This window comes from Trachypithecus francoisi, unplaced genomic scaffold (genome assembly GCF_009764315.1).
Source record: "Trachypithecus francoisi isolate TF-2019V2 unplaced genomic scaffold, Tfra_2.0 Lachesis_group1, whole genome shotgun sequence".
NCBI lineage: Eukaryota > Metazoa > Chordata > Mammalia > Primates > Cercopithecidae > Trachypithecus > Trachypithecus francoisi.
This window is the reverse complement of record NW_022681454.1, coordinates 158,483,371-158,499,527: the sequence shown is the minus strand read 5'-3', so window position 1 is coordinate 158,499,527 and position 16,157 is coordinate 158,483,371. Positions and strand designations below refer to the sequence as shown.

The 16,157-nt window shown below is 40.5% G+C and overlaps 1 long non-coding RNA gene across 1 annotated transcript; it reads right to left on the bottom strand.

The window, feature by feature from the left end:
* Positions 1–287: 287 nt before the first annotated feature.
* Positions 288–8,974, bottom strand: LOC117084838. Its single transcript, XR_004437701.1, has 3 exons — positions 8,840–8,974; positions 4,673–4,864; positions 288–823 (listed from the first exon to the last, which is right to left on the bottom strand). It is a non-coding gene; the product is annotated as an uncharacterized LOC117084838 (long non-coding RNA).
* Positions 8,975–16,157: the final 7,183 nt, after the last annotated feature.

Sequence of the window (16,157 nt, the reverse complement as noted above, 5' to 3'; positions counted from 1 at the left end):
ACTTGCACAGGTCTCTTTTAAGATTCTGGGAGGGTGCTAGAAATTTGCCTTTGTAATTTTAAAATTATTTTTCTTTTCTTTTTTTCTTTTTTGAGACGCAGTCCCACTCTGCCGCCCAGGCTGGAGTGCAGTTGCGCAATCTCGGCTCACTGCAACCTCCGCCTCCTGGGTTCAAGTGATTCTCTTGCCTTAGCCTCCCAAATAGCTGGGATTACAGGCATACACCACCATGCCCAGCTAATTGTGTTGTATTTTTTGTAGAGATGGGATTTTGCCATGTTGCCAGGCTGATCTTGAACTCCTGACCTCAGGTGATCCACCTTCCTTGGCTTCCCAAAGTGTTGGAATTACAGGCATGAGCCATCACACCTGGCCTTAAAATTATTTTTCATAGTAAAATTGCCCATGGTCATAAAGGCAGTAAGGTGCATTTTACTCCGTAATCCCAGAGATAAAACTAGCATTTGGGTATCCTGAAGTTTGTACCTGATATGCAGTAGGTTGTCAATAAATCCTAGTAGTGTTATCTTCAGATGCTGCATTTTGGTTAATAGCATCACGGTCTTGCTTTACACAAGCTAGTAACCTCACAGTAATTCTTGATACTTCCCATATCCATTTCCTACATCCAAGCCAGAAAGTCCTATTGACTTTATCTTTCTCAATTTCCTTAATTTTGGTGTCACCATATCTTGTCACTTCAGTCTTTGACTTTATTCAGGTTTTCATCATTTCTTGATGTATTCTAATAGTCATCTCTTTTGTTTCTGTGCTCCTCTACTTCATCCAGTGTAATCTGTTTGCTGCTGACAAATAGATCTTCCTAAAGCCAAAATGTAATCAGACCTCAACAGCTTAGTGCTTTGCAATATGGAATCTATTGTCCAATATAATTGACAATTAAGTCTCTAGAGATTAGCGAACTAAAAAGCATGATAGTCATTGATTATTAGTGCTTCTATTCCAGACATTATGTTTTGCCTAGAATGTACTTTCTCAATTTAAATTTTATTCCTTCAGATAGACTTCTCCTGGTGTCAGCAACCAAAACAGGCAGCCCCAATTATTGTCATGTCATCTGTGTTATATGCATCATTGCTTATATCTCAATCTCTACTTATCCTGGTTATGGTTTGTTTGTTAGTTTACTTGTTTGTAATCTGCATCCCAACTGGAATGTAGCTCTGTGAAGAGAAGGACCTTTTTTTTTTTTTTTTTTTTTCCTTTTTCCAACTCTTATTCACTGATGTATCTCCAGGGCTTAGCACTGCACCTGGTAAAAAAGCAGAAGCTCACTATTTGTTGAGTAAAGCGCTAGGCTGAGATATTAAAAACTAACAAACAAACCAATCCATAACACCATTATTATTACATTTATTTAACAAAAGAAGTAATATTATAATACCAAAAATAGGAAGATCACGATTGCACGGTAAAGAACATTACAAAAATTGAGTCAAATTAACTTTATTTAAAAATTCTGGTCAGGCACAGTGGCTCATGCCTGTGATCCCAGCACTTCGGGGGGCAAAAGCGAGCAGATCATTGGAGCTCAGGAGTTCGAGATCATCCTGGACAACACAGTGAGACCCCATCTCTACTCAAAATACAAAAAAATAGCCAGGCATGGTGGTGCATGCCTGTGGTCCCATTTACTTGGGAGGCTGAGGCAAGAGGATTGCTTGAGCCTGGTGGGTGGAGGTTGCAGTGAGCCGAGATTACATTCCATCCTGGGTGCTGGGTGGCACAGCAAGATCCTGTCTGCAAAAAATAAATAAATAATAAATAAAAATAAATAAATAAGATAAAATAAAATTTCCACATTGTTGTTATTTTTGAGCTTCACCTTTGATGAAAACACTTCCTCATATCTAGCCCCATGGCTGTCATCAAGAAGAGCTTTTGGAAGTCCAGGACCAACAGAACCCTTTGCTCGTTCCTGAAAGTGTCACGTGCTAAGATAATTCTAGCAAGTGACTGGTACAGAGCACACAGTAGGCCCATAATACGTGTTCACTGTTGCATTTATTTTACACATTTCTTTGCACTTGAGCACAAGCTTTGCCTCCCCATTTCTCTCCTCCAGCCTGCCTCAAAGTTGGATTTTCAGCTCAAATATCAGCCTCTACTAGGCTTTCCTGTGTATCCTTGGGTAATATGAGTCTACGACATGTTATTAATGCCCTTGGGTTTTTGTTTTTTTCAAAGATAGGGTCCATCTCTGTTACCTTGTTGCCTAGGCTAGAGAGCAGTGGTGTGATCATAGTTCATTGCAGCCTTGAGCTCCTGGGCTCAACCGACTCTTTTGCCTCGGCCTCCTGATTAGGTAGGACTACAGGTGTGTGCCGCCTCACCCCCTACTTTTTTATTTTTATTTTTTTGTAGGTTCAAGTCTTGCTGTGTTGCCAAGGCTGGTCTCCAACTCCTGGCTTCAAGCAATCCTCCTGCCTTGACCTTACAAAGTGCTGGGATTACAGGTGTGAGCCACTGTGCCTCACAATACCCTTGTTTTTACACTTACTGTGGTTGAATTACTATTTGTATTTTAAAAATTTATTTCCCTAAATTGAGTGCTCCATTATAGAAGGAAGGTGTTTTAGTATTAGGAGTTCTGTCAATATTTCAGGAGTGGACACCCCAAGCCACAGATTTACTCTGACTTTGATTAGTCAAGAGATTTGACTAGTCCGAATTAGGGAATATGTAATAACAACAGCTATATGCCAGTTCTACTGTAAACAGTATATGCCAATTCCGTTTTTTTTGTTTGTTTGTTTGTTTTTCTGAGACGCTGTCTTGCTTTGTCACCCAGGCTGGAGTGCAGTGGCACGATCTTGGCTCACTGCAACCTCCACCTCCTGGGTTCAAGTGATTCTCCTGCCTCAGCCTCCCATGTAGCTGGGATTACAGGTGCCTGCCACCATGCCTGGCTAATTTTTGTATTTTTAGTAAAGACAGGTTTCACATGTTGGCCAGGCTGGTCTCGTACTCCTGACCTCATGATCCGCCCGCTTCGGCCTCCCAAAGTGCTGAGATTACAGGTGTGAGTCACCACACCCGACCAGTATATGCCAATTCTACTGTAAACATTTTATATACTTAATCTCATATAACACTGCATTCAGTAAGACTAGATACTGTTTTACCCACATATTAGAGTTGAAGATAAAAATGACTCAAAGTTTAAATTTAATTTGAATGAAGTCAAATCAGTGGCAAAGATGAGTTTAGAAACCAGATCTTTCTGACTCTTGCTTAGACACTGTGATATAGTATTGTGTAGACCTGCGCTATCTTAGCTAGACAACAGCCACTAGCCACATGTGCCTGTTCAGCACTTGAAATGTGGCTACTTCCAACTGAGATAGGCCATAAATATAAAACACATGCTCAATTTTGAAGGTTGCATATTTTTAAAAAATGTAAAATATCTCTTATTTATTAATAGACAATTTTTCAATTTGATTACATGTTGAAATGATAATGCTTAGAATATATTGCATTAATAAAATGTATTATTAAAACTAATTTTACCTTTTTTTAAACTTTTTAAATGCAGATACTAGACAATTTTAAATTACACACATGGCTTGCATTATATTTCTATTGGGCAGCAGTGGCATAGATTGCTGCTTTTTAAACTGTGGGTTGGAACCCGCTAGGAAATCTAAAATCAATATAATGCGCCACAATCAGAGGTTTAAAAAATTTTCAAACCAGATGGATTAGAACAGAACAGAATGGACTAGAATAGAAAACTGAGAGTATCATATGTAGTAAGGTAAGTACTATTTGGTGAAACTCGTTTCAGTGATTGGGCATGGTGGCTCCTACCTGTGATCCCAATACTTACGGAGGCAGAGGCAGGAAGATAGCTTGAGCCCAGGGTTTTGAGACCAGTCTGGGCAACATAGCAAGACCCCATCTCCACCAATTAAGAAAAAAAACAAAATTTGTTTTAATTATAGACATGTATTTGTAATAGCCACAATGTGAAATATATTTCTAACCTTCTCTCCTTTCATAAAACACTATGTGAAATGTATTTCTTACTGTGAATCTCTGTCATAAAAGTTAGAAAATAACTGGTATAGATAGCCATAGTCTGTTTTGTTCATATATAGAGTCCTTTTCCATTAGAAAAATTTTTCAATTTTCTCAAAATTATTTTCTTTTTCAGAGTCACTCTAGGGTTCTGGATGGAATATGTCCCCGTGGTTTTGCTGTCAATCCTTCAGCCTCCATCATAGTTTTCACAGACTGTCACCCATCATTTTTTTACTTTGCTTCTTATGCAGCTGAAGTTTCATGGTTCATCACTTTAATAGCTCCTTTGTACACAGTCCATTGCCTCTCTTGCTTTGACATATAGCCCTGGCAAAATACTAACTCCAGTTAAAGCCTCTCATCTACTCATGCACCTGCATGTCATTGGAGACTAACAGAGCCTTGTTGCATGGTCTCCCTTGCTCTTCATATTCCTCTGCAATTCTACTATGTCTCCCTAGCCAGTGGCTGTCTAACATGCATCAGAACCACGTGTGTTTTATACAGATTGCTGGACCTTACCTTGAGTTTCTGATTCAGTAGGCATATTGGCTATCTAGTACTGTATAACAAATTAACTGAAAACTTAGCACTTTACAATGAACTTTAAAAAGAAAAATCTCACCATTTCTGAGGGTTAAGAATCTGGGAGAAACTCAACTTGGTAGCTGTGGCTTAGGATACCTGGTGAAATAGCAGTGAAGACGTTGGCTGGAGCTGTAGTCATCAAAAGGCCTGGGGATGCACTCCAAGGCTCACAGGAATGGCTGTTGGCCAAAGGCTACAGTTCATTGCTATGTGGGCCTCTCTCGGTCAGCTGGTTTTGTATAGAACAAGTGATAAGAGAGAGAAACATACAGAGAGAAAGAGATGTAAAGGCAGAGGCTTCAAGCTTTTAAACCTCTGTCTTACTCTGTTCGTTACACAGACCAACCCTGGTACAACGCAGGACAGGACTACACAAGGGTGTGAATACCAGGAGGCAGGGGCCACTCAGGACCATCTTGAAGGCTGACCACCACAGTAGTCTAAGGTGGGGACTGAGAACTTGCATTTTTTAGCAAGTTTCCAGGGGATGCTGATGCAATTGGTCTAGGGATCACACTTTGAGATTTACTAACCTAGTCCATTCACTCTCCTACTCTGAAGACTGATGGTTTCAAACTGCTATCCATTAAGACTTGGAAGCTTGAGTAATTTTAAGGGAATCAGTTTCCATATCCTCAATTTCCGTATTTTATATATATATATACACACACACACACACATGTATATGCACACACACATATACACATATATATGTACACACACATACAAATATATATACATATCTTTCCTAAAACCTATCTGCTTTAGAATGTTCCTTTGCAAGAGGAATGAGAGTCCCCTTTTCCTGTTTTTTTTTTTTTTTTTTTTTTTTTTTTGAGACGGAGTCTTGCTCTGCTGCCCAGACTGGAGTGCAGTGGCCGGCTCTCAGCTCACTGCAAGCTCCGCCTCCCGGGTTCACGCCATTCTCCTGTCTCAGCCTCCCGAGTAGCTGGGACTACAGGCGCCCGCCTCGTCGCCCGGCTAGTTTTTTGTATTTTGTAGTAGAGACGGGGTTTCACCGTATTAGCCAGGATGGTCTCGATCTCCTGACCTCGTGATCCGCCCGTCTCGGCCTCCCAAAGTGCTGGGATTACAGGCTTGAGCCACCGCGCCCGGCCTGTTTTTTTTCAAATTGTATGTTGTTTTTATTCATTGTGTACTGATAATAGTTAGCAAACTCAATATAGAAGAATAGCTTTTTTTAAAACTTATAAGCCTTATGACCAGAAAATAATCTGATTTAAATACCAGTTATTTTTTAAGAGAAAAATGGAATGATCAATAAAAGACAGTCAAACATAAAAATGTATAACATTATTTATTTGTTTAGAGACAGGGTCTTATTTCTGTTGGCCAGGCTGGAGTGCAGTAGCATGATCATGGCTCGCTGTAGCCTCGACTTCCCATGCTCTGGTAATCCTCCTACCTCAGCCTCCCAAGTAGCTGGGACTATAGGCATGTGCTACTATGCCCAGCTAGTTTTTTTGGTATTTTTTGTAGAGATGGAGTTTGACTGTATTGCCCAGGCTAGTCTTGAACTCCTGAGCTCAATCTGTCCACCTCAGCCTCCCAAAGTGCTGGGATTACAGGTATGAACCACTGTGCCTCGGCAAAAATATACTAAATTAAAATAAATTATTTGGTGGAGGTGAATAGAAATATTATTTCAAGTAGAAAAAGGAATAATGTAAATTATTCTGTTGATAAGTCTTGTATTTTTATTTTTATTTTTATTTTTATTTTTATTTTTTTTTTGAGGCAGAGTCTCGCTCTGTCGCCCGGACTGGAGTGCAGTGGCCGGATCTCAGCTCACTGCAAGCTCCACCTCCCGGGTTCACGCCATTCTCCTGCCTCAGCCTCCGAGCAGCTGGGACTACAGGTGCCCGCCACCTCGGCCGGCTAGTTTTTGTATTTTTAGTAGAGACGGGGTTTCACCGTGTTAGCCAGGATGGTCTCGATCTCCTGACCTCGTGATCCGCCCGTCTCGGCCTCCCAAAGTGCTGGGATTACAGGCTTGAGCCACCGCGCCCGGCCTAGTCTTGTATTTTTAAAATGAATGATTCTGGGTGTCAGATTATTATGCTATTTTGATTTGCTAAGAAATAAAATATCTAAAATGTGAACAGGTAAAAGAATGATCTTTTTTTTTTCTAACCTTTTCTTCTTCTTTTTTTTTTTTAAACAGAGTCTTGATCTGTCACCCAGGCTGGAGTGCAGTGGTGTGACCTTGGCTCACTGCAACTCTGCCTCCTGGGTTCAAGGGATTCTCCTGCCTCAGCCTCCCAAGTAGCTGGGATTACAGGCGTGCGCCACCACACCCAGCTAATTTTTTTCTTTTTCCTTTTTTTCTTTTTTTGGTAGAGATGGGGTTTCACCATGTTGTCCAGGCTGGTCTCAAATTTCTGACCTCAAGTGAGCTGCCTACCTTGGCTTCCCAAAGTGCTGGGATTACAGGCGTGAGACACTGTGCCCGGCTGATCACATGGTTTTGTAATATATTGGAACATTGTCTAACAGACTTACACATGAATTATCTAATTTTCTGGGGATACATACCTTTTTTAACTTACTATTTCCTATTGAACAAATATATATATATAAATATATAATATATAATATATAAAAATATATAATATATAATATATATATAAAATATATAATATATAAATATTATATTAAAAATATATAATATATAAATATTATATTAAAAATATATAATATATAATATTATATTAAAAATATATAATATATAAATATTATATTAAAAATATATAATATATAAATATTATATACATAAAATATATAATATATAATATTATATATAAAAATAAAAATAAATATAAATATATATACACACACACACATAATTTTTTTTTTTCTTTGAGATGGAGTTTCACTCTTGTTGCCTGGATTGGAGTGCAATGGCACGATCTCAGCTCATGGCAACCTCCGCCTCCTGGGTTCAAGTGATTCTCCTGCCTCAGCCTCCTGAGTAGCTGGGATTACAGGAATGTGCCACCACGCCCAGCTAATTTTGTATTTTTAGTAGAGACAGGTTTCTCCATGTTGGTCAGGCTGGTCTCCAACTCCTGACCTCAGGTGACCCACCTGTCTCGGCCTCCCAAAGTGCCGGGATTACAGACGTGAGCCACCGCACCTGGCCAAAACATTTTATAATTTAAAAAATTTACTAATTCTCTAAGGGTAGATGCAGAATTTTAAAAGACTAATAGCACTATAAATATTCTTGTCCAATACAATTTTGTCTAGTAGATATGTGAATGATTTCTGTCCTATAGAAAAAATAACTCAAAGGTTGCATTTGTATTGCCCAAAACCCATTTTATATCTAATTTATCAGTTTTATTTCATCACACTTCCTTTCAGGAGCTATACACATGGTCTCTCCTATCACCCTTTGGGTTTGCTTTACCACCTTGCTAATTCCCTCATTAATGGTTTCCTCTTTAAATATATCTTTGGCACCTGCTCACTTTATATGTGTATGAGCCATATTTTTAATTTTTGTAAAGTAGACTTTGTCAAATTCCAATGACTACCCTTTTAAAAGTCTTATTTAAAATATCTATATTTACAAGGTACCAGACATTACATCCTTAACAACTTTAAAAAGTCAAACTGAAACATTTTAAATGTCAATTTAAAAATGTGTAGGCCGGGCATGGTGGCTGATGCCTGTAATCCCAGCACTTTGGGAGGCCGGGCCAGGCAATCACTGGATATCCTTTGGGAGGCTGAGGCAGGTGGATCACTTGGGCAGGCTAGGAGTTCGAGACTAGCCTGGCCAACAAGGCAAAACCCTGTCTCTACAAAAAACATAAAAAATTAGCCGGACATGGTGGCACATGCCTGTAGTCCCAGCTACTCGGGAGGCTGAGACAGGAGAATTGCTTGATCCAGGGAGGCGGAGGTTTCAGTGAGCTAAGATCATGCCACAGCACTGCAGCCTGCGTGATAGAGCAAGACCTTGTCTCAAAAAAGAAAAAAAAGTGCAAAGACATAGACATAATTTTTAAAAATTATCGTAGAGTGTATTTTAGGAAAAAAAAAAAAAAGTCCTGGGTGATTATTTCATTACTTCTTATGCCTTAAGCTCTTAACACCTTCTTCCCTTCCTGTTAAATCATTCTCAGTTTTGACTTTGCTTCTTTACTATTTCACTGATTAAAATGGGAGCACTCACAGAGAAAACCTGCCACATCTCTTCGCCATCCACTTCAGTCTGTGTAGACTGTACTTTTCTGATGCTCCTAGCCTGTTGCTACGCTCCTGCCTGTCATTCTGGTGCTGTTTATTATTGTGTTCACACAATGATGGTCTTCCGAATCTAAAGCCAACACTTTCCCTGTTTGTCTACTGTACCTTTTATAAATACCTAGAATTTTCATTTACATAACAATCCTCATTTATTAACATAACATTAACGTAACATTGACATCTTCATAATATTAACTTTTTTTTTTTTCTTTTTTTTGAGATGGAGTCTTGCTCTGTCGCCCAGGCTGGAGTGCAGTGGCGCGATCTCCGGCTCACTGCAAGCTCCGCCTCCTGGGTTCACGCCATTCTCCTGCCTCAGCCTCCTGAGTAGCTGGAACTACAGGCACCCGCCACCACGCCCGGCTAATTTTTGTATTTTTTTTTTTTTTGAGATGGAGTCTCGCTCTGTCACCCAGGCTGGAGTACAGTGGCCGGATCTCAGCTCACTGCAAGCTCCGCCTCCCGGGCTTACGCCATTCTCCTGCCTCAGCCTCCCAAGTAGCTGGGACTACAGGCGCCCGCCACCTCGCCCGGCTAGTTTTTTGTATTTTTTTTTTTAGTAGAGACGGGGTTTCACCGTGTTAGCCAGGATGGTCTCGATCTCCTGACGTCGTGATCCGCCCGTCTCGGCCTCCCAAAGTGCTGGGATTACAGGCTTGAGCCACCGCGCCCGGCCAATTTTTGTATTTTTAGTAGAGACGGGGTTTCACCGTGTTAGCCAGGATGGTCTCCATCTCCTGACCTCGTGATCCGCCCGTCTCGGCCTCCCAAAGTGCTGGGGTTACAGGCGTGAGATACCGTGCCTGGCCTCATTTCTTAATATTATTTTATTTTTATTATTTTTTAATTTTTAAAGTTAGTTGTTTGTTTGTTTTATGAGACAGTGTCTCATAAAACAGGCTGAAGTGCAGTGGCACTATCTTAGCTCCCTGCAACCTGATCCTCCCGCCTCAGCCTCCCGAGTAGCTGGGACTACAGGCACAGGCCACCACGCCTGGCTAATTTTTGTATTTTTTTTTTTTTTTGGTAGAGATGGGGTTTTGCCAGGTTGTCCAGGAGGGTCTCCATCTCCTGAGCTCAAGCAATCCACCTGCCTCCACCTGCCATGCTGGGATTACAGGCGTGGGACACCGTACCAGGCCAATATTTATTCATTTCCAAAGACTGGGACAGAGGCATAGAAATCAACTTTTATTTCAATTTCACTCTTTCTACTAAATGTTTATATTCTAATTATAAAAGGAAATTGAAAGGAAAATTGGCACAAATAAATAAATAAATTTTCCCATCACCCTTTGTACCCTGACCCCATTCTGCCCTCAGGTCCATCAGACTGTGAAATTACCTGGCCGGGTACCTTGTCTTATTACTCTTGCTCTATCATCCAGGCTGGAATCTTGCTCTGCCACCCAGGCTGGAGTGCAGTGGTGTGATCTCAGCTCACTCCTGGGTTCAAGCAATTCTCCCGTCTCAGCTTCCTGAGTAGCTGGGATTACAAGCCCGCACCACCACACCCAGCCAATTTTTGTTTTAGTAGAGACAGGGTTTCACCATGTTGGCCGGGGTGGTCTCGAACTCCTGACCTCAGATGATCCACCTGCCTGCGCTTCCCACAGTGCTGGGATTACAGGTGTGAGCCACCCCGCCCAGCCTACTGTTGGTGTCTACCCAGTTTCTGTGCCAGACACACAGTTGTTGTTCAGAAAATATTTGCTAAATGAATAAATACATTAAATTATTTCAATCACTTTTTTACATTGTCTTGTAAAGTGAGGAAATTTATGTTTTTAAAATTTATTCAACACATTTATTATATTTTTACTATAATTTAGCCATTCGGATAGATCCTGGGGTTGGATTCAATGGTGAACAAAGACAAACATGGTTTAGTACATGGTCTACATATTCAGGGCTCATAAATTCCAAGATACAGGCTAGATGAATTATTTTATGCTGTAACTCAATAGATGTGATGAAAACTCACAGCTGGAAAGAAGTTTAGGTATAATCTAATCTAATGGCCTTATTTCATAGATGAGGTAACTGAAGTCAAGAAGGTTTAAGTGATTTGCCCTCATATCATATAATTGCAGCTCATATCATAGCTGTGAACTCCCTTCCATGGCTTTCTCCATTAACGTTCATCTTATTGCCAAGCATACGAATATGTAGGCAAGCTTTTTGTTGTTAATAAATGGATTCTTGTGAATTGTGAATTGTTTGCATCTGAATTTAATACAACCTTTAACTTTCAGGTTCACGTGGTCATCTGCTCTTTGCAAATTGTCATTTATAGCGTATTTATGATAATATCTTCATTTGGGAAATTAGATGAGCTATTTTCCTTGGAAGTGCTTCAGAAATGCTGATTCATTTCAAAAAGAGACACTTGATTAATCTGTTGCAGCAGCAGTGGGCAAACTATAGACCGCAGGCCAAATCTGGCCTGATACTTATTTTTGTATGATTCTAGAGCTAAGAATGATTCTTATGTTTTTGAATAGTTAAAAATGAAAAGAAGAATAGTATATTCTGACATGTGAAAATAATATGAAATGCAAATTTTCACATCCATTATTACAGTTTTATCAGAACACAGCCATGTGCATCTGTTTACTTGTTGTCTATGGCTACCTTCTGAGTACAATAGCAAAGTGAAATAGTTGCAGCAGAAACTATATGGCACTCAAAGCTTCAAATATTTATCCTGGTGGGTGCGCTGGCTCACATCTGTAATCCCAGCACTTTGGGAGGCTGAAGCGGGCAGATCACTGAGGCCAGGAATTTGAGACCAGCCTGGCCAACATGGCAAAACCCTGTCTCTACTAAGAACACAAAAATTAGCTGGGTGTGGTGGCACATGCCTGTGATCCCAGCTGCTCGGGAGGCTGAGGTGGGAGAATTGCTTGAACTCATGAGGTGGAGGTTGCAGTTAGCCAAGATGACACCACTGCACTCCAGCCTGGGCAACAGAGCCAGACTCTAAAAAAGGGATAGCCAGGTGCTGCGGCTTCACGCCTCTAATCCCAGCACTTTGGGAGGCTGAGGTGGGCTGATCACCTGAGGTCTGAAGTTTGAGACCAGCCTGACCAACATGGAGAAACCCCGTCTCTACTAAAAATACAAAATTAGCCAAGTGTGGTGGCGCATGCCTGTAATCCCAGCTACTCAGGAGGCTGAGTCAAGAGAATTGCTTGAACCTGGGAGGCGGAGGCTGTGTGAGCCAAGATTGCACCATTGTACTCCAGCCTGGGCAACAAGAGCAAAATTTGGCCTCAAAAAAAATATATATATATACACATATATATGTGTGTGTGTGTGTGTGTGTGTGGTGTGTGTGTGTGTGTATAGCCCGTTACTGAAAAAATTTACTCACCACTGCATTACAGCAACAAATACCATACTATACTTCCCTCTCACTCCTAAGGCTTAAGAGACATTTAGACAGACATTTAATAGGAACCAGTGATTTCAATATCTTTGAGGAGTAATCCAAAGGTTTATCCCTAAATTGCAAGTAACCCTAAATTAGTCTAGATTTATTTTTACTTTCTCCTCTTCCTTAATACTGTGCGTAATATCTGTGTATTCTTTTCTTTGAAAAGTTAAAGCTTACAAGCAGTGTTTACATCTATCTGTCAGACATAAAAAGCTTTCTGCAGCATACCAACAGAAGGTAGGTATTGAAGTAATTTGTAAAGAGACAGCAAAGAATAGACTTGCCGTGGGATGTGACTGTTTGTCTGCAAGGGACATGTTTCTTTGTGGTTACCGTGTCTCCAACTTCTCATACTCAATGCCTAGAAAGTTAAAACTAAATATTTCACATGGGTTTAAAAGCTTAAGCTTCTTTGAGAAGGGAGTTCTGGGGTGATAATAGAAACAACTAGATACAGTTTCTTCTTAGACTTACGGAGACTTCTTCAGTTACTAACACACATTGAACAACAACTTCACCTTGGAAACTTCACCAATAAAGTTTACTAACAGTCCAAATACTGAAAATGAATATACATATGGAAGTGTTTACCCTCATTGGATGTTAAATAAAAGCAACCTAAAACAGTGATGAGATACCAGTTTTTGTGTATTGAATTACAAAGAATACAAGATTACTCTTTCTTTTTTAAGACAGGATTTCACCATGTTGCCCACACTGGCCTCTAATTCCTGGGCTCAAGTGATCCTCCTGCCTTGGCCTCCCAAAGTGGGGATTATAGATGTGAGCTACCACACCTGGCCAAAGATTACACTTTCTGATATTGGCTGTTATATAGTGACATCATGAATGTTGATATTCTTTTCTGAGACAAAGTTTACTTTTTGACACTCAAATGATTTCCAAAAAAGATGTAAAATGCCATTCAAAATAATTCACTTGAACACCGAAGGTTTTGGTACAATACAATAAACAAATATTAGGCCAGTGCAGTGGTGTACACTTGTAGTCCTAATCCCTAAGGAGGGCCAGGTGGAAGGATTGCTTGAACCCAGGAGGTTGAGGTCAGCCTGGGCAACATAGTGAAATTACATCTCTTAAAAAAACAAAACAAAACAAAGCAAAAAACAGTAGATGGAAATGCATAGTCTAACTTAAATCCCATTTTGGATATGCTGTTGTTTAACCAAAACACAAATCTACCATGCCACTCGTCTGCTTAAAATTCTTTGAAGGTTTCAGGCCGGGCGCGGTGGCTCAAGCCTGTAATCCCAGCACTTTGGGAGGCCGAGACGGGCGGATCACGAGGTCAGGAGATCGAGACCATCCTGGCTAACACGGTGAAACCCCGTCTCTACTAAAAAATACAAAAAACTAGCTGGGCGAGGTGGCGGGCGCCTGTAGTCCCAGCTGCTCAGGAGGCTGAGGCAGGAGAATGGCGTGAACCCGGGAGGCAGAGCTTGCAGTGAGCTGAGATCTGGCCACTGCACTCCAGCCTGGGTGACAGAGCGAGACTCCGTCTCAAAAAAAAAAAATTCTTTGAAGGTTTCTAGTAACCTGCTGAGTAAATCCAGTTTCTCTATAGAGGGATTTAAAGTCTCTGTTATATTGTCCTGGACCTCTCCCCTCTTATTTCTTGCCATTCTACCTGCACAATAAATTCTCTTCCCTCTTATCTGTGTAAACTCATCACTGCAGCAATTGTCCCCCCAATCACTTCTGCATTTTTCTTTCAAGTGTTTTCTGGATCATTTGCAAATGCTGTACTTTCTCCTATCTTAAAAACAAACTCTCTCTGGATAGTCTCCAGCTATCATCCTATTTCTTACCTTTAAAAACAAAATTAATCTTTTGAAAGAGTTGCCTATACATTTTGATGATTTGTCTCCAATTTTACCCCTCTCATTTTTTCTTTAGCTCACTCATTTTTTATTTTTTATTATAGAAAAATTTAAGCATAAGCAAACAAAGAGAGACAATTGTTAAATGAATACTCCAACACCCATCAAGTAGCCTCTACCAGCTTATTTCAAAGCCAATCACAGATATGTGAACACATTTAAACAAAATTTGACTCATCACCCCACCAAACTGTTCTTGTCGAAGTTAAAAATGACCTTCATATCATTTACTTGGAGTAAAAAGCACACATATGTAGTGTCTTGTAAAGCAATTGTTTGGATTGAAAATATACACATTTATTAAAAAATAGAAAACACAGAAATTCTGTCACTTAGAGATAATCACTGTCAACACTTTGGTATATTTTATTCAGATTTTGCAATGCAAATTCACGTGTATTTAAAAGATAAGATTATACTGTTTATATCTTTTAAAAAAATTTTTTGAGACACAGTCTTGGCTCACTGCAACCTCTGCCTCCTGGGTTCAAGTGAGTCTCCTGCCTCATCCTCCCGAGTAGCTGGGACTACAGGCACCTGCTACTGTGCCCAGCTAATTGTTGTACTTTTAGTAGAGACAGGGTTTCACCATGTTGGTCAGGCTGGTCTCTAACTCCTGACCTCAGGTGATCTGCCCACCTTGGCCTCCCAAAGTGCTAGAATTACAAGCATGAGTCACCACACTGGGCCTTGTTTATACCTATTAAAAATCTTTTATTTAATGAATTATAAATGTACCTCCTTTTTTTTTTTTTTTTGAGACAGAGTGTTGCTCTGTTGCCCAAGCTGGAGTGCAGTGGCACCAACAGTGTTCACTGCAGCCTCAACCTCTTGGGCTGAAGTAATCCTCCTACCTTAGTCTCCCAAGTAGGTGGATCCACAGATGCACATTACCCCACCTGGCTAATTTTTACTATTTTTTGTAGAGACACGAGTCTCCCTATTTTGCTCAGGCTGTTCTCAAACTCCTGGGTTGACTCAAGAGATCCTCCCACCTTGGCCTTCTAAAGTGCTGGGATTATAGGCATGAGCCACTGTATCCAGCATTAAATGTATCTTTTATCTAGTCATTTTGTAGAGCGGTTTAGCATTCCATCACTTTCATGTTGCAAATAATCTTCTCTATTTGCACATTTTGTGTTTCCAATTTTAACTTTCATAAATATCACATGCATACAAATCTTTTAAAGATCTGTATGCAGGTGTGATGTATTTCGTCAGGATAAATTTCTGTAATAGAAGTGGAATTTTGAGTAATGCCTATTTTTAAAGCTATAAAGCAGTATTTTCCACAGCTATAAGTATTTAATCCACAGTATACTAGCCAGCGGGCAAAAGAAGTGTTCTTACTGGTAACAGTTGGTCATGGGGAAAATAAAAAAACAGATGTGAAAATGGCATGATTCTTCAAATGTCATGCCATTTACCAAGAAGACTCTGTGGTGCCTGGGTGATGAGCCTGAGTTAGAGGTTTTCTTTCTTTTTTTTTTTTTTTTTTTTTTTTGAGACGGAGTCTCGCTCTGTCGCCCAAGCTGGAGTGCAGTGGCCGGATCTCAGCTCACTGCAAGCTCCGCCTCCCGGGTTCACGCCATTCTCCTGCCTCAGCCTCCCGAGTAGCTGGGACTACAGGCGCCCGCCACCTCGCCATGCTAGTTTTTTGTAGTTTTTAGTAGAGACGGGGTTTCACCTTGTTAGCCAGGATGGTCTCGATCTCCTGACCTCGTGATCCGCCCGCCTCGGCCTCCCAAAGTGCTGGGATTACAGGCTTGAGCCACCGCGCCCGGCGAGTTAGAGGTTTTCTCTAAGCCCATACAAGTCTGACAGAGTTGAAGTTTCATTTATAAGCAGCCTTAGATCTTCCATCTAATAACGGTGGGTCATGGAACCTAACTGGCTCTTTGCTC